The 18,903-nt window shown below is 41.5% G+C and overlaps 1 protein-coding gene across 2 annotated transcripts in view; it reads left to right on the top strand.

Moving 5' to 3' along the window:
* Window positions 1-18,903, top strand: part of ARHGEF17 (Rho guanine nucleotide exchange factor 17) — a 139,560-nt gene that overhangs the window by 62,443 nt on the left and 58,214 nt on the right. The gene's annotated exons all lie outside the window — the stretch shown is intronic.

The following is an 18,903-nucleotide window of genomic DNA, read 5'->3' as shown; positions in this document are numbered from 1 at the left end:
ACTATGTCGCCACCATGCTGTGTTATCGACTAAATATACCGTCAACCTTTTGTTCACATAGCAAATCATTTCAGCGCTTCTTGCTCACCTCCTTTGGTTCCTCTCTGCCACCCATTGGTTTGAAGCCTGAGTCCATTTAGGGTATGTCGCCATGACACTCTCTAGCCTGCTGCCGCTGCCTCTGCATGCCGTCCCCTATAGTGTCAGGGTCAATTATTGGATGTTTTAGATGCTATCTAGCTTCATTCTGTCACTCTGTCATGGCCATGCTGTTGCCCATAATTTTGGCATAATGGTGCGATTATGCAGCCTCAGAGGCATCCATGCATGCTGCCCCTGCTGTTTCCTGTCCATTTCCGTGGTGTTTCCATCCTTTTCTGAGGTTCCCAGGTGTTTGGCCAAGCTTCCCTGTGCAGAGCCTTGGTTCCCTTGAAAAATGCTCGAGTCTCCCATTGACTTCAATGGGGCTCGTTATTCGAGACGAGCACTCGAGCATCGGGAAAAGTTCGTCTCGAATAACGAGTACCCGAGCATTTTAGTGCTCGCTCATCTCTAGTTATTACATGCTCAACAAGACTTCTGGTCAATGTGTATTCATTGAGGCAACCGGTTTACCAAGTCCCCTAGTCATTGAATGTTCCCTATGACACTTGGTCAGTGCATTTTCACCAAGACCTATAGTCACTGAATGTTTTCTGAGACACCTGGTCAATGCATGTTCATTGAGACATCTGGTCATTACATGTTCATTGAGGCACATGGTCAATGCATGTTCATTGAGGCACATGGTCAATGCATGTTCATTGAGACATCTGGTCATTACATGTTCATTGAGGCACATGGTCAATGCATGTTCATTGAGACATCTGGTCATTACATGTTCATTGAGGCACATGGTCAATGCATATTCATCAGGACACTTGGTCAATGTATGTTCACCAAGACCCTTGTCATTGAATGTTTACTTGTCAATGTATGTCCATCGAGGCATCTAGTCAGTGCCTGTTCATCGAGAAACCTGGTGAATGTATGTTCACCAAGACCCTAGTCATTGAATGCTTACTGAGACACCTGGTCAATGTATGTCCATTGAGGCATCTAGTCACTTCATTTTCACCATGACTCCTAGTCATTGAATATTCACTGAGACACCAGGTCAATGCATGTTCATCTCTACATGTGGTCAATTCATTTTCACCAAGACACCGGGTCATTGAATGTTCATGGAGACACCAGGTCAGTGCATGTTTATTGATACACCTGGTTAATGGATTTTCACCAGGCCACCTGGTCAATGGATGTCAGTAACAGTAATCTTGGAGACAAGATTTAGGGAGAGCAGGGGTTGCAGTCTAACAAGGCTCTTAATAGGGCCCATAGGCATCAGTAATAGTGAAGGGAGTCCTGTTACAAATTTTGCCCTGTGGCCCAGATGCTTTCAGCTTTCACCTCTGACCATGCCTTTAAAAGATCAAATTTGTAAGTATCAGAAAATGCTGATACTTTTTTTTTTTTTTTTACTTTGGGGACATCTATGAGGAACCTTCCCGTTTTTACTTTGGGGACATCTATGAGGAACCTTCCCGTGTCTTCACATCCTAGAACCATTTACATAGCAGACCATTGAGTAATTAAGAGTTCTCGGGCCCCCGGGGACATAGGATGATGAAAGCAGAAGACGTTCTCACACAAACAGCTGTGTTTTTACTTCTCACCCGTGTCCAGTTCAGATGAAGTCCGGAGTCTTCCCATATAATTCTCATAAAAGAGCTCCCCGTCTGTGTAGTGTCACCAGTGTCTTATGGTGTAGGCTAGTGCCGGTCAGGATAGACTCTTTAAATCGTGGCCACCCCCCAAAAAAGAATAAAATACTTCTAGGTTAGAACGGAACAAGATCAGTGAAGGTGGAACGCAAATCATTGGTGAAGGGACCTCTTATGTTTGCTATGCTTGTGCCAAAATCACTGTATTCGATAAAGCATACTGCCCTTTTTGTTTGGCCACCGATCAGGTGTGTGGGGCCACAGAACTCAAAGTTTTAAGCAAAAAAATTGATGTACAAAGTGTTGACAATAAATTGACATTGTGCTACAAAACATTTTCTGCAAAATTGATTCTTTAGCAGCAGAAATGATGGTAGTAAACAATTCCATAGTTCCTCAGGGGTGTGGCTACCATAAACCCATCTGATCAAGGGTTCTACCTCCAAAGAGCTGTCACAGAGAGTAAAATACTCCTGGAAGATAGAAGAATCATATGAGTCTATGAGAAGAGATTCAAGGAGAAAGAACAGAAGAGTGAAGAGTAGACTGAATTGCAAAGATGGAACGAAAGGTGGAAAGGGCCACAAGGCAAACAAAATCCCACTATTGGTCTCTGTACATGTAGGAAATAATTTAACAAATTATGATAAAGTGAAAGTATTCTTATCTGAGGTTTTACCATGTCACAAGTCCAACAACATATAGATCCAATATGTAATAACTCAATAAACATTGCTTCCTTTGGTGTTCTAACTGCTCGTGGGTGGTCCTAGCACTGGGACCTCCCACGAGCAACTGCTACTTGAAAAGTTTCAGTAAGCATTGATTTTGTGGACTGTTACCGCTGCTGGCGGGACCCCAATTTCTGTATTGCTATCTGTCCCACTGATGACTTGTAAAAGGAGATCTGTGGGGTCCAAAAATACCTCCCAAATCAATAATAACTAGAGAATAATTAAAACAGAATGGCTGAAAACTGATGAACTAAAGAAGTTGTATGGACCATAACAACTAATTCCTGACCTGCTGAACACAATCATAGAATGAAAAATACATAGAGACATGCTCTATGGAAATTTCTATTTTTTTCAATATATATGCACCCCAACAGAAAAAAAATCCAAAAACATTTAAAAGGTGAACCAATTCAACAAGATCTGACTTCTAAGGAGAGCACAGCATATGATAGTGCTGGCTTTCCTAGAAAACCGATGAGCTGGTGCAAAGGTCATTAGTTTATTATAGATATGCAAATCAGCCACCAAGTGCACTGGGGGCAGGGCTTGTTTGGCCAGATTTGCCTAGGGCGTCATAATACAAGCCTAAAAGTGTCTTTAATGGTTAAAGGTGTAATGATTCCAAGAGCGAACTGGGAATTTTTTTGCTTTTTATTGGCACATTGGGCAAATAGGGCCCGCCCCCAGTGCACTTAATCCATAAAAAGATGATTATCTCTTGATTGCTTCATTAGATTTTGGCCAAAAATCACTCTTAGTTACTTGGGTGGCATTCTGGACCTGACAAGATCCCTTAAAAAATCCTTCCTACTACTATTTTACATATTAAAACCCGTGGCACTTCCCTATTCTGTCCATCCCATAACCTGAGAGGGGCAGACGGTGCCGGGCGCGCTTCCTTAATCTCACTACAATAGATATAACATTTGGAGCCAGTGAAAACCAATTCTAAAAATAAAAACTTCCAAACAATTTTTTTTTTCACCCCTCCTAAAAATAGGACACGGAGCTGAAACATGCAAGGAATTTCCTCTAAGTCCTTAGTTGGGGAGTGAAGAAACCGTTCTCCTTGATGTTCCTCGCAGCGGAGTGATTTATGGCCGCTCTTCTCGGATATTATTCCCCGTGCTCCTCGTCATCTTCTCTCTGGCCAGATGTGGAGTCGGGAATGTAGAAACTCCAAACCCCCCCCACCCCCCCCCCCCCACCCCCCCCCCGGGCGGAGGTGAAACTTTTTATCACTATATTCCGTACATACCTGGATTTGTGACCCGTGCCTGGAATATTGACCCAATAAAATCCTTGTGGAATTTTATTGGATATTTCCAGCTAGACTAACAAAAATGTACTGGGCATACAGAAAGTTTTCAGAAAAGCTGAAGTTTTTAAAGAGTTTCGGGCTACGATATTGTAAATAGACGTGACACCTGTATCATTGTATAATGTCGTGCAGGCACAGTCGTCCTCTCTACTAAGGGCACCTGAGTCATAATTCCTACATTTTCTGTATTCTATTTTACTCATATATGACTACGTCCATTTGATGTGGACCCCGGCTTGCTTCCGACCTACAGGCAGCCAGACCAACTCTCTGGCCTAACCTTGGCCTGTACATGACCACTCTTTGCACCAATATCTCCTGGTCCTAGCCCAGCTGGCACCTATACTGGGACCACTTCAAGACGTAGCCACCTGGTGGCTCTCCCTGAATCAAAGACTATGGGGGTTATTTACTAAGGGCCCGATTCGCGTTTTCCCGACGTGTTACCCGGATATTTCCGATTTGCGCCAATTTTCCCTGTATTGCCCCGGGATTTTGGTGCATGTGATTGGATTGTGGCGCATTGGTGCTGGTATGATGGATATTGGGGGGCGTGGCCGAACGAAAACCCGAAGGATTCGGAAAAACCGCAGCATTTTTTTTAAGAATTGTGTCGCGGGACTCGCACTTACCTTCACCAGGTATAGGCTCGTGCATTCCAGCAGACCTCGGCGGACTTCAGCGCAGCAGCGACATCTGGTGGACGGCGGAGGAACTACCTTAGTGAATAGCCGGAAGACCCGCAGAGAACGCGCCGCTGGATCGCGAATGGACCGGGTAAGTAAATCTGCCCCTATATCCTTGTATAGGGGATAAAGATAGAAAACCAGGAAGGTCCCTTAGACCCTTAAAGGAAACCTGTCACTGGATTTTGCCCTATTGAACTACTGCCCCCCTCAGGTAGGGGATGAAATGTCCTTTCTAGAACTCTCTCTTTTATGTGAAATCTCACCCACCTACCTACAAAAACAATCTCCTCAAAAGTCATATCTAGAGGAACATCAGACGCCACTATCTCTGGTTCAGTACCTAGAAATATTCTTCAGGTGTCATATAAAATATAAGAATCTCATCTTTCAGATCCCATCAGACCTCTGGTTCTGAGAGCTACAGAACTTGAGGCACAGAAAGTTAAAGAAATAGATCGGAACTGCTTCATTATCTTTGCAGTTCATGTTTCCAACTAGGCCTTTAACTGCTTATATCCCTGGTTCTGTAGCTTGAAGAACCACAAAATCTGAAAGATTTTCTAGAAGCGATTGTTATCTTTAATAAGACACTAGCAGCATGCTTCTAGGTGCTATAGAACAGAAGAAAGCTGCATATAATAGGGTACTTTGAACTTAAACGGAACCTGTCATCAGGAGCCCTTTTTATGTACACATTGCCAAAGTGTTTTTTAGTAAAACTGTCTTTTTCCAGAAAAAAAATGATAAGTTCCGTACTTGGGGGGGGGGTTCGTTTGAGTGACTGGGGGCTGGGGGAGGAGATATGGGGGACATGGGAGGTTTTTCTAATTTGAAATCAATCCATGACGGTTTTCTGAGAGGGGAGGGGCACTACTCCCTGGCCACTCCCATGGGACTAGGGACGACCCAACTCTGCATAAAGAAAGGTAAACGTTGATCTATCTTTTTATGGGAAAAGGACAGTTACTATAAAAACCCTTTGGCAAAATGCACACTATTCTCCTGATGACAGGTTCCCTTTAAAGAAGACCTGTCACCAAAATGTTCACCCTCACACCAATAATACCTGCTGGTAAAGACCTTAATTACAGCTGTTTTTCAAATATGAAAATGAGCAGACATGAGTCAACTTCTGAATAGAAGAGTCAAGTTTTCTCCAGGGCTGTTAGTGAACCCCGCCTCCTTCTTTTGTAGAAGACTCTTTGAATCTTCAAATCTTGGCCTGAGCAGACAGGAAGTCCTTGTTGTGTCAACATCCGGAACTTACCACAATGCTGCCCCTCTTAATGCATGAATGTAGCAGTGAGCACTGGGAAACTGCAGATCTTGTCACTATGTAGTGCACCTGATGGGTGGGGCCAAGTGATGGTGAGTTGAGCCACATATAATTGGGTGGCGCCAACATAGACAAAGACAGAAACTGTTTGGAAATGATTTTACTGGTCGGAGGAGGCAGATTTAAGCTGGAATGGTGGAGGGCGAGTATGGTTTTTTGATGACAAGTTCCCTTTAACTTATCTAAAGCAAAATATGACTCTTCTCTGCTCATTTGCATATCACTTTTGAAGTTGTTTTTGTTATTTAGGTAAATGGGGGACATTTCACATAAGAGAGGGAATTCTAGAAAGGACGTTTCATCCCCTTTCTGAGGGGGTGGGTAGTTTAATGGGGTAAAATCTGGTGACAGATTCCCTTTGCAATGTGGCCTGAAGCCAATCAGATTTGCTGTTTCTGTGGGTCCACAGCAAGTTCTATGTGCACTTTGATCGGTGCATATTTTAATTTTAAATGCTTTAATAATATAGCGGTATTATTTATTCATTATACGGTATTGATTAGTTAGTTTACTTTATCATTAGATGGCGGTATTATTTATGTACTGTAGTACTATTGCATGGTAGTGCTCTGCTGTATATTATTTTTGCTGTATTTGGTGACTGCACTGTATAGCGGTATTATTAGCGGTATTACTCACTACATGGCAGTATTTTTTTCCCCACTGTATGATGACTTTGATAACATTATATTACTTTTATGTAGGTTCACTGTATGGCTTTATTATATGTTATGCTATATACAAGACACAGTCCCACGTCCAGCCGCTCCTCGTCTTGTACATTTTGGTCAGGCCATTGTAAATCCTCCTCACCACACTTAAACGTTTTAGGGTGTACCTCTTCTCTGCGTGGTTGGCACAGCTCTACCCCCTAAGGTCTCCCTATCTATAAAAGATTTGGTTTCTCTTTTGGTTTTCTAGGCCCCTTATGGGGGAGATCACTCCTGACAGACATTGTTTCATTACATGTTCTGTACATTCTGTAATAGACAACGTTCACCGTGACTCATCCGAGAAATATAACGATGATGTCACTATTATCAGAACCTCCCCGTATAATGTACATAGCCCCCATGTCCTGTCATGTGTCCGCAGATTATTCCATTGTGTGACAGCGCAGGAAAACAAACTGCTCAGAGAGATGGTGCCCCCCATAACATCAGGGGAGGAGGGGGACGCAGGGTTATAATGACAGGTGGCCCAGGTGTCTCAAGTGATCACAAACATGTATTCTACTCATACAGAGTACATAGGGGGCAGTATTATAGTAGTTATATTCTTGTACATAGGGGGCAGTATTATAGTAGTTATATTCTTGTACATAGGGGGCAGTATTATAGTAGTTATATTCTTGTACATAGGGGGCAGTATTATAGTAGTTATATTCTTGTACATAGGGGGCAGTATTATAGTAGTTATATTCTTGTACATAGGGGGCAGTATTATAGTAGTTATATTCTTGTACATAGGGGGCAGTATTATAGTAGTTATATTCTTGTACATATGGGGCAGTATTATAGTAGTTATATTCTTGTACATAGGGGGCAGTATTATAGTAGTTATATTCTTGTACATAGGGGGCAGTATTATAGTAGTTATATTCCTGTACATAGGGAGCAGTATTATAGTAGTTATATTCTTGTACATAGGGGCAGTATTATAGCAGTTATATTCTTGTACATAGGGGGCAGTATTATAGTAGTTATATTCTTGTACATAGGGGGCAGTATTATAGTAGTTATATTCTTGTACATATGGGGCAGTATTATAGTAGTTATATTCTTGTACATAGGGGGCAGTATTATAGTAGTTATATTCTTGTACATAGGGGGCAGTATTATAGTAGTTATATTCTTGTACATAGGGGGCAGTATTATAGTAGTGATATCCTTGTACATAGGGGGCAGTATTATAGTAGTTATATTCTTGTACATAGGGGGCAGTATTATAGTAGTTATATTCTTGTACATAGGGGGCAGTATTATAGTAGTTATATCCTTGTACATAGGGGGCAGTATTATAGTAGTTATATTCTTGTACATAGGGGGCAGTATTATAGTAGTTATATTCTTGTACATAGGGGGGCAGTATTATAGTAGTTATATTCCTGTACATAGGGGGCAGTATTATAGTAGTTATATTCTTGTATATAGGGGGCAGTATTATAGTAGTTATATTCTTGTACATAGGGGGCAGTATTATAGTAGTTATATTCCTGTACATAGGGGGCAGTATTATAGTAGTTATATTCCTGTACATAGGGGGCAGTATTATAGTAGTTATATCCTTGTACATAGGGGGCAGTATTATAGTAGTTATATTCTTGTACATAGGGGGCAGTATTATAGTAGTTATATTCTTGTACATAGGGGACTGTATTATAGTAGTTATTTTCTTGTATATAGGGGGCAGTATTATAGTAGTTATATTGCTGTACATGGGGGGCAGTATTATAGTAGTTATATTCTTGTACATAGGGGGCAGTATTATAGTAGTTATATTGCTGTACATAGGGGGCAGTATTATAGTAGTTATATTCTTGTACATAGGGGGCAGTATTATAGTAGTTATATTCTTGTACATAGGGAGCAGTATTATAGTAGTTATATTCTTGTACATAGGGGGCAGTATTATAGTAGTTATATTCTTGTACATAGGGGGCAGTAGTATAGTGGTTATATTCTTGTACATAGGGGGCAGTATTATAGTAGTTATATTGCTGTACATGGGGGGCAGTATTATAGTAGTTATATTCTTGTACATAGGGGGCAGTATTATAGTAGTTATATTGCTGTACATGGGGGGGCAGTATTATAGTAGTTATATTCTTGTACATAGGGGGCAGTATTATAGTAGTTATATTCTTGTACATAGGGGGCAGTATTATAGTAGTTATATTCTTGTATATAGGGGGCAGTATTATAGTAGTTATATTCTTGTACATAGGAGGCAGTATTATAGTAGTTATATTGCAGTACATGGGGGGCAGTATTATAGTAGTTATATTCCTGTACATAGAGGGCAGTATTATAGTAGTTATATTCTTGTACATAGGGGGCAGTATTATAGTAGTTATATTCTTGTACATAGGGGACAGTATTATAGTAGTCATATTCTTGTACATAGGGGGCAGTATTATAGTAGTTATATTCCTGTACATAGGGGGCAGTATTATAGTAGTTATATTCTTGTACATAGGGGACTGTATTATAGTAGTTATTTTCTTGTATATAGGGGGCAGTATTATAGTAGTTATATTGCTGTACATGGGGGGCAGTATTATAGTAGTTATATTCTTGTACATAGGGGGCAGTATTATAGTAGTTATATTGCTGTACATGGGGGGCAGTATTATAGTAGTTATATTCTTGTACATAGGGGGCAGTATTATAGTAGTTATATTCTTGTACATAGGGAGCAGTATTATAGTAGTTATATTCTTGTACATAGGGGGCAGTATTATAGTAGTTATATTCTTGTACATAGGGGGCAGTAGTATAGTGGTTATATTCTTGTACATAGGGGGCAGTATTATAGTAGTTATATTGCTGTACATGGGGGGCAGTATTATAGTAGTTATATTCTTGTACATAGGGGGCAGTATTATAGTAGTTATATTGCTGTACATGGGGGGGCAGTATTATAGTAGTTATATTCTTGTACATAGGGGGCAGTATTATAGTAGTTATATTCTTGTACATAGGGGGCAGTATTATAGTAGTTATATTCTTGTATATAGGGGGCAGTATTATAGTAGTTATATTCTTGTACATAGGAGGCAGTATTATAGTAGTTATATTGCTGTACATGGGGGGCAGTATTATAGTAGTTATATTCCTGTACATAGAGGGCAGTATTATAGTAGTTATATTCTTGTACATAGGGGGCAGTATTATAGTAGTTATATTCTTGTACATAGGGGACAGTATTATAGTAGTCATATTCTTGTACATAGGGGACAGTATTATAGTAGTTATATTCTTGTACATAGGGGCAGTATTATAGTAGTTATATTCTTGTACATAGGGGACAGTATTATAGTAGTTATATTCTTGTACATAGGGGCAGTATTATAGTAGTTATATTCTTGTACATAGGGGGCAGTATTATAGTAGTTATATACTTGTACATAGGGGGCAGTATTATAGTAGTTATATTCTTGTACATAGGGGGCAGTATTATAGTAGTTATATTGCTGTACATGGGGGGCAGTATTATAGTAGTTATATTCTTGTACATAAGGGGCGGTATTATAGTAGTTATATTCTTGTACATAGGGAGCAGTATTATAGTAGTTATATTCTTGTACATAGGGGGCAGTATTATAGTAGTTATATTCTTGTACATAGGGGGCAGTATTATAGTAGTTATATTCTTGTACATAGGGGGCAGTGTTATAGTAGTTATATTCTTGTACATAGGGGGCAGTATTATAGTAGTTATATTCTTGTACATTGGAGCAGTATTATAGTAGTTATATTCTTGTACATAGGGGGCAGTATTATAGTAGTTATATTCTTGTACATAGGGGGCAGTATTATAGTAGTTATATTCTTGTACATAGGGAGCAGTATTATAGTAGTTATATTCTTGTACATAGGGGGCAGTATTATAGTAGTTATATTCTTGTACATAGGGGGCAGTATTATAGTAGTTATATTCTTGTACATAGGGGGCAGTATTATAGTAGTTATATTCTTGCAGATAGAGACAATAAATGTTTTGCCTTAATGTCACTGGGATTAGGTAAAACCTTTATATCCGGAATGAGACAGATCTCTGGGAATTGTCGTGGAGTTGGTGGAATATTCTGGTAAATCACTGTGGCCCCTGTGTAATATGTACAGTGTATGAATGGTAATATGCGGTACTATTTATAGTGTATGGAGGGAGCAGTGATTGCTGTGAGATGACCGTATTACAGGCTAATATATGGCGTACAAACGACTTCTTATTGTTTGATCTCTCCCTCGTGCGGCTCCCTGTTTTCCATTATATTACGCAGGGATCTTGGCTTCCGGTACTGTGGAGTGTGTGGGGCCCAGAGAGCCGTAGGCCTGGTGTTCTGCCTGTGTAATAACTCCATGATGGATCTGCAGAAAAGCAGCGTTTCTGGAAACTGTTATAGCATTGGACCTGTCTCAGGATCTTCTCTTATTCTGTGTGTACGAGGACGACCTCTCCTGACTAAAATAAGTTAGAAACAGCGCCACCTCTGTCCACAGGTTGTGTGCGGTATTGCCCCATTAAGCTGAGCTGCCATACCAGACACGACCCACGGACAGTCATTAAAATAGTCCTGTTGCATGTGATGGGCAGCACCAGTTAAGTGCATTGTAGGCGGAGTCTAAGAAGGGTCATGCTCCATCCCTACAGGGATATATATAGCGTTTCCAGGACTGTTCCTTTAAGCCTCACTCCACCTTACACCTATCCTCAGTCGGAGTGCCTCCACAATGTCACCAGCTTTCATTTATTCAGGAAAGATAGCAACATGGAAAACCCAGAAGAGGGAGGCGGAATCGCGGCTTTTCGCTTCTCTGACGCTATATATATATATATTTCTCCTATTTTTAGACACTTTTTACAGCATCTCTGGGACATTTTGTCTTCCTGCGGTTGATTATAAAGACCCTCCGGCTCCCAGATTGAGCGAGGATCTCGGGAAAGGGGCTGGGAAATCGCTCCGAGAGTCTGCTCTTAACCCCTTTACGACCGTAATCCCACCACTGGATAGATTTCACCAACGCTTGTGTGCTGTATGTTAGTAGATTGGGCACCATTGGATTACTTTCATAGCGAATATATATCTACACATTGTTATGTTAGTGTACAATCTATGTATTAGACATGTCTGAGAGCAGATCTGTTCTAGTTGCTCATGGCAACCAATCAGAGCTCAGCTTTTATTTTCCCACAGCTGTTTATGAAATAAAAGCCGAGCTCTGATTGGTTTCCATGGGCAACTAGGAAAGTTTTACCTCAGACACTTCTAATAAATCTCCCCGTCTGTGTCAGTACTGCGCTGCTTGCATTCCTATTCAGTTAAAGGGGTGTTACCATTTCATTTTGAATAATGTAAAGTTAGACAATTTTCCAATATACTTTCTGTATCAATTCCTCACAGTTTGCAAGATCTCTGCTTGCTGTGCTTCTATAGAAAGCTTCATTGTTTATTTCCAGTGGACAGAAATTTGACCATGGTCACACAGGAGCACGGCCCGCATTTTAGCCCATTTTTAAGCAGTCCGTTAAAAAACGCAGGATTTTTTTTAAAACACATCCGTTTTTGACAGGTTTGACCAATTATCTTAATTCAAACTGGGCAAAAACGCATGCGTTTTTTGATGGACTGCTTAAAAACGGGCCAAAAACGCATTCAAAACGCCACGCGTGCCATCGCCCTAACCCACTGCTCTGATTACTCTGTGATACTAACGAGCCGTGCACCTGTGTCACCATTTCTGTCCACTAGAAATAAACAATGAAGCTTGCTATAGTATGACAGCAAGCAGAGATCTAGAAAACTGTGAGGAATTGATACAGGAAGTATATCGGAAAATTGCCTAACTTTTCATTATACAAACAATAACATTAATTTGCCAAAATGGGAATATCTGGACTTTTATTCATGTTAGAAAGTTCTGTAGAAGGAACATGTAATGATCAGCTGTATCTGAGGCCTCTGGAGTGTCCCTTTAAGCAGAAACTATATAGTACACCCCCCGCCCCTTTCTCCAACGTTTTTACATCATGTATAAGGAATTTCCTCGTTGCCCTCATGTTATTTGACAGAATTCTAAACCTGTTACATCGTTCTATGTCGATCGGTTAGAATTAGTGTTTTTGGAGAAGGGCCCCGGACTCGGAGCTCAGGGATATCACAGATCCGGGTTTTGGATGTGGCACTCGGCTCTACATGTTCTATGGACCCAACCTTTCCAGATGTATGTGTCGAGGTCAAACAATGATCAGATAGAACAAGCAGATGGATCCCATTCACTGACAGCAAGCAGGGATCTTTAAAGCTGATCTAAAGTTGATAAAATTTTGCTGCCCCTTTAAGGGGAGAGCGCTGCCTGCTACGTGCTGGTCGCCTACGTGTCCAGGGTTTTCCCAGCGGGGTTTCTTATTTTCGGCGATGATCTCCCCTTTTTCATCTGCAGAACATGAGCCTGCGGGGTCAGCGATGTAATGAGAGGAGGGTCACCGCCTGTACGTGTCTATCCAGACCTGGATTTAACTATACATAGTCCTAAACCTCCTTCTACCAATACACTGAGGAGATACAAAGTGATTGTCAGCTCTGGAGGTTAGAGCGTGTTCACACGTTGCGCTTTTGTTTACGTTTTCATTGCGTTTTAAAACACATTACAACAGCTGGGGAAAGGTGATTTGCCTAATTACATCACTGTTGACATTTTCGTTTACAAAACGCATTGTAAATGCAATGTTAACACATGTGTTGACAATGTGTTAACATATGCGTTTTGTTAACACATACGTTAACATAGCGTTAACAAATGTAAATAGTAATGTAATTTGGCAAATCACCTCTCCACACCTGTTGTAATGCGTTTTAAACGCTATGAAAACGTAACCAAAACGCAACGTGTGAACCCGCCCTGAAAGTATTCAGCCCTGAGATTTTAAGGGTCACTCCATATTTATGTAACCGATAATAAAAAAAATAATGCAACTTTCTAATAGACTTTGTCCCAGATCTATTAAACTGGCGGCACCAATTTTCTGTTTACTAACAAGAATTCGGTCCGGTCTTAACTTAATTCACGAATTCACTTAATTCACGAAAAGTGCGATCCGCGGCCCTTAGTAAATGAGCCCCATTGTTTTTTCCTCATACTTTACAGACTTGTATAACCAAGTCCTTCTTTTTTGTTAATGTACCTTCCAGGCTTATCCCTTGTTTGGATGTTGCCCCCTCCTTTTTTACTTGTATTGCTGTAAAAGTGGAGACGTAAATTCCCTACGGATTTGTAATCTCCAAGACTCTTAAATCAGAAGACATGATGTCAGTGTGAACAGAGCCGTAGTGCTGAGTGCTGTGCCTGAGCTCTCCACTAGGTGTCACCCTTCATGTCCTTATCCATAAACCGTTCCCTTTTCCAGGGTTATTCCAGAATAAAGCTTTTCTTGACATGATGAAAAGTCCCAGCGCGCACTGGGCTCTGCTGTGTTATGGGGGGGTCGCTCTTATATTGGTCCTGAAATGAGCTTATGTGGGTTGTGTCAGAGCCTGCTGGGAGTTGTAGTTCTACAACAGCTGGAAGGTGAGAGATGTAATATACAGGACATATTACGTTCTCACAGGTGAGCGGAATTACACAAATGACAGATCACTTTCAACTCTTCATGTGGTTTACGACTCTAAATAAAGATCCCTTTAAGAAGCATCAGAGTTCACAGCAACGACAGGGTTCATTTTCTATCATCGATTCTTTGTATCGTTCTTTATCACTTTTTTCCTTTTTCTGTGTCCGGCCATAACTCCCTGGAGAGCAGCGCTCCCCTCTCGCAGCGGCCACTGCCTCGTGAATAGTCATAGGTATGTGAACCACTAAGCTAAGGAATGGCTGACAACAGGGAGCAACAGCTTTACTATTTAAGAAATGTCCCATCCTTGGGCCCTTTACCTGATTGTAGTGCACATACAGGAGACATCCACTTCCTACTGTTCCTCATCCAGCAGTGTACTGTTATCAGTCCCATGATGCCTAAGCACAGCATCTCATTGGCAGCTACAGACTGTACCATCTCTGCCTGCTGGGAGGACAGTGTTGTTTCTATTTTCCACTAAAAGTCTAAGGAAGCTGCTCCATCATCATTACACTGTGAGCCTGTCTAATCATGAGTCCAATCCCCCCTGTGGTGAGTGTGCGTGGTACGGTCCATGCAGTTGCATCATCCCCTGGTACGTTAAATGACCCTCCGGAAGACTAGTGAGAACTTCTATATCTACTTATAAGCACAAATGGAGTTTGCGTTTCATTTCTTCAACATCTCTGCTAGCTGGCATTGAATGGAGACATCTAAAGGAGAAAATCCTAGAATTCCTGCCGAAAACTGAGGGTTTGATGCAACTGTATCCAAAGAGGGGAACACATTAGTACCACAAATCTCTCTGCTGATGTCATTCTTTGTTACAATGTATCGGTTCAAGGGAAATGTATTGAATGTGTCATGAGGTCTACTACATGAAGACTGCACACACCTTCTCCTAGCACTGCTGTGCTCTGTGCTCTCTGCAGCCAGTGTTAGATATTGTCCTTGGAGAGCTATGTAATTATACGATAGTGTATGTTGTTAGTAGCAGCAGGACTGTGATATATGGTTTTATATTCCCAGATTGTACTGAGGTATATACTAACACTGCTGTTCTATCTGCAGGCAATATCATGCATTGTCCATGGAGAGATGTGTTATCTTTATATATATTGTTAGTAGCAGCAGGACTGTGATATATGGATTTATATTCCAAGATTGTACTGGGGGCTGTCCTCACACTGCTGTGCTCTTTGCAGCCAGTGTTAGTAATGCCCCTGGAGAGCTGTGTAATCATACCATTGTGTTCCACATTGTTTCATTTGACAATGTTATTGCTCTGTAATGATCTGTACAGCGCTGCGAATATGATGGGGCCAAAGAAATAAAGAATTAGTGTTATTAATAATTGTAGCTTCCGGAGGTGTGTCATCACACTGCTGTGCTCTGTGCTTTCTGCAGAGAGCACGGAGCACAGCAGTGTGAGGCCATGCCCCTAGTACATTCATAGAAGATAAATCTAACAACTACTAAAAGCATAGGTATGATAACACATCTCTCTAGGGATAATACCCAACACTGTCTGCGGAGAGCACAGAACACAGCAGTGTGAAGACATACCCCAGTGCACTACAATCCTGGAATATGTATCTATATTTCACAGTTCTGCTGCTACTAACAAAACATACAAAAGTATAAGTACACAAACACTCCAGAAACATTACCTAACACTGGCTGCAGAGAGCACAGAGCACAGCAGTGTGACTACACGCCCCCAATACAATCCTGGAATATAGATCCATATATCACAGTTTTGCTACTACTAACAGGACACACAGATGTATGATTACACAACTCTCCAGGGACAATGCCTAACACTGGCTGCAGAGAGTACAGAGTAAAGCAGTGATAGGACGCATATCCCGAAGCTACAATTATAGAATAAAAATCTATTTTTTACAGTCATTCTCCTACTTACAATATACAGAAAGTTATGATTACACATCACTTAAGGGACAGGTCATAACACTGCCTGCACAGAGCACAGCAGTGTGAGGACACACCCCTAGTGCGCTTGGAGAAACTACAATCCTGGAATATTAATCTATTTTTCATAGTCCTACAAAACACAGAAAGACGTGATTACACATCTCTCCAAAACCGAACGCTGGCAGCAGAGATCACAGAGCACAGCACTGTAAGGGCACGCTCCTAGTACAATCCTGGAAGATAAATCGATATATCACAGTCCTGCTGCTACTAACAACACACATAGGTATGAAACCTGCCGACAGTCTCCATTCAATCTGAAAGTACAGAACTTATGAAATGATTACATAAAACTGGAGCTTTCGTCTTCGCAGCTGATCAGCCGTTACATTGTGTGAGGATCTGGGGGCGGCCACGACAATAGCGTTTGATTTGCTGACGATGGAGGAAGCTGGATATGTAACCAATGTATTTCTGGATCTGAGTTGTTCCTGAGGAGAAGGTGGGCGATGGCGCTGCTGGGGTCTTATGTGTTGCTGTGTCTTCTGTGTCGCTGTCCTATACCAGACACTACACCCTCTGGGTGCGGCTATACCGCTGAGATGGGAATGTCACAGATGAGGAGAGACCCTTATCACAGCAGAGGAGAGACCCTTATCATAGCAGACCCGGTGTACAGCTTCATGCAGACTGCAGCCAGTATTATGTACTGTCATGCCAATTTCAATTTATATTCTAGGATTGTACTGGTAGCATGTCCTCACACTGCTGTGCTCTGTGCTCTCTGCCTCCAGTGTTATGTATTGTCCCTTGAGAGATGTGAAATTATGCCCTGTGTTTGTTGTCAGTAGCAACAGGACTGTGGATTTATATTCCAGGAGTGTAGCTTCTCCGGATGCATAAGGCAGAGATCCTCACACTGCTTGATCTCTGCAGCCAGTGTTAGGTATTGTCCCTGGAGAGATGTGTAATCAGACCTTTTTTATGTTGTTAATAGCACTATAGCACTGACTCACTATAGAGTCAGTAAAATAGGGGATTTCTCTGGAGTATTTATGTAGGGGGCTTGTATTTTAGAGGATTGTTCTGTGTTTTTACAGGCTGTCTGTACATAGGGGATTTAATCTGTGATCTATAATTCTGAAAACGATATGTTTAGAGGAATGGGTCTGCATTTATCAAGGTGGTCTGGGGTCTATATTTTAGTTGATCAGGTTTGCATTTATCTAGGTGTTCTGTATTTAGGAGGTCATGCCTGGGGTCACTTATCTAGGTTGTCTCTTGCTAAAGGGTCACATATTTCAGGGGTCTCTATTCACTCTTGGTGAATCGGGTGATTATTTTAGAGGGTTGGGTCTATATTTATCTAGGTGGTCTGGAGTCCACACTTATTTAGGGAGTTTGGGCTTGTATTTTAAGGTGATTGGGTCCGTTTAATCTACGTAGTCTGTATTCACATAGTCTGGTCTGGGGTCTACATTAATCTAGGTAGTCTGTATTCACAAGGTCTGGTCTGGGGTCTACATTTATCTAGGTGATCTGCATTCACAAGGTCTGGTCTGGGGTCTACATTAATCTAGGTGGTCTGTATTCACATAGTCTGGTCTGGGGTCTACATTAATCTAGGTGGTCTGTATTCACAAGGTCTGGTCTGGGGTCTACATTTATCTAGGTGGTCTGTATTCACAAGGTCTGGTCTGGGGTCTACATTTATCTAGGTGGTCTGTATTCACAAGGTCTGGTCTGGGGTCTAGATTTATCTAGGTAGTCTGTATTCACAAGGTCTGGTCTGGGGTCTACATTTATCTAGGTGGTCTGCATTCACAAGGTCTGGTCTGGGGTCTACATTTATCTAGGTGGTCTGTATTCACAAGGTCTGGTCTGGGGTCTACATTAATCTAGGTGGTCTGTATTCACAAGGTCTGGTCTGGGGTCTACATTTATCTAGGTGGTCTGTATTCACAAGGTCTGTTCTGGGGTCTACATTTATCTAGGTAGTCTGTATTCACTTGGTCTGGTCTGGGGTCTACATTAATCTAGGTGGTCTGCATTCACAAGGTCTGGTCTGGGGTCTACATTAATCTAGGTGGTCTGCATTCACAAGGTCTGGTCTGGGGTCTACATTAATCTAGGTGGTCTGTATTCACAAGGTCTGGTCTGGGGTCTAGATTTATCTAGGTGGTCTGTATTCACAAGGTCTGGTCTGGGGTCTACATTTATCTAGGTGGTCTGCATTCACAAGGTCTGGTCTGGGGTCTACATTTATCTAGGTGGTCTGTATTCACAAGGTCTGGTCTGGGGTCTATATTTATCTAGGTAGTCTGTATTCACTTGGTCTGGTCTGGGGTCTACATTTATCTAGGTAGTCTGTATTCACAAGGTCTGGTCTGGGGTCTACATTTATCTAGGTGGTCTGCATTCACAAGGTCTGCACTGGGGTCTACATTAATCTAGGTAGTCTGTATTCACATAGTCTGGTCTGGGGTCTACATTAATCTAGGTGGTCTGTATTCACAAGGTCTGTTCTGGGGTCTACATTTATCTAGGTAGTCTGTATTCACTTGGTCTGGTCTGGGGTCTACATTAATCTAGGTGGTCTGTATTCACAAGGTCTGTTCTGGGGTCTACATTTATCTAGGTAGTCTGTATTCACATAGTCTGGTCTGGGGTCTACATTAATCTAGGTGGTCTGTATTCACAAGGTCTGGTCTGGGGTCTACATTTATCTAGGTGGTCTGTATTCACAAGGTCTGTTCTGGGGTCTACATTTATCTAGGTAGTCTGT

This window comes from Engystomops pustulosus, chromosome 2 (genome assembly GCF_040894005.1).
Source record: "Engystomops pustulosus chromosome 2, aEngPut4.maternal, whole genome shotgun sequence".
In the NCBI taxonomy this organism is placed as follows: Eukaryota; Metazoa; Chordata; class Amphibia; order Anura; family Leptodactylidae; genus Engystomops; species Engystomops pustulosus.
Note: the sequence above shows the minus strand (reverse complement) of the source record. Positions and strands in the feature narration are given on the sequence as shown.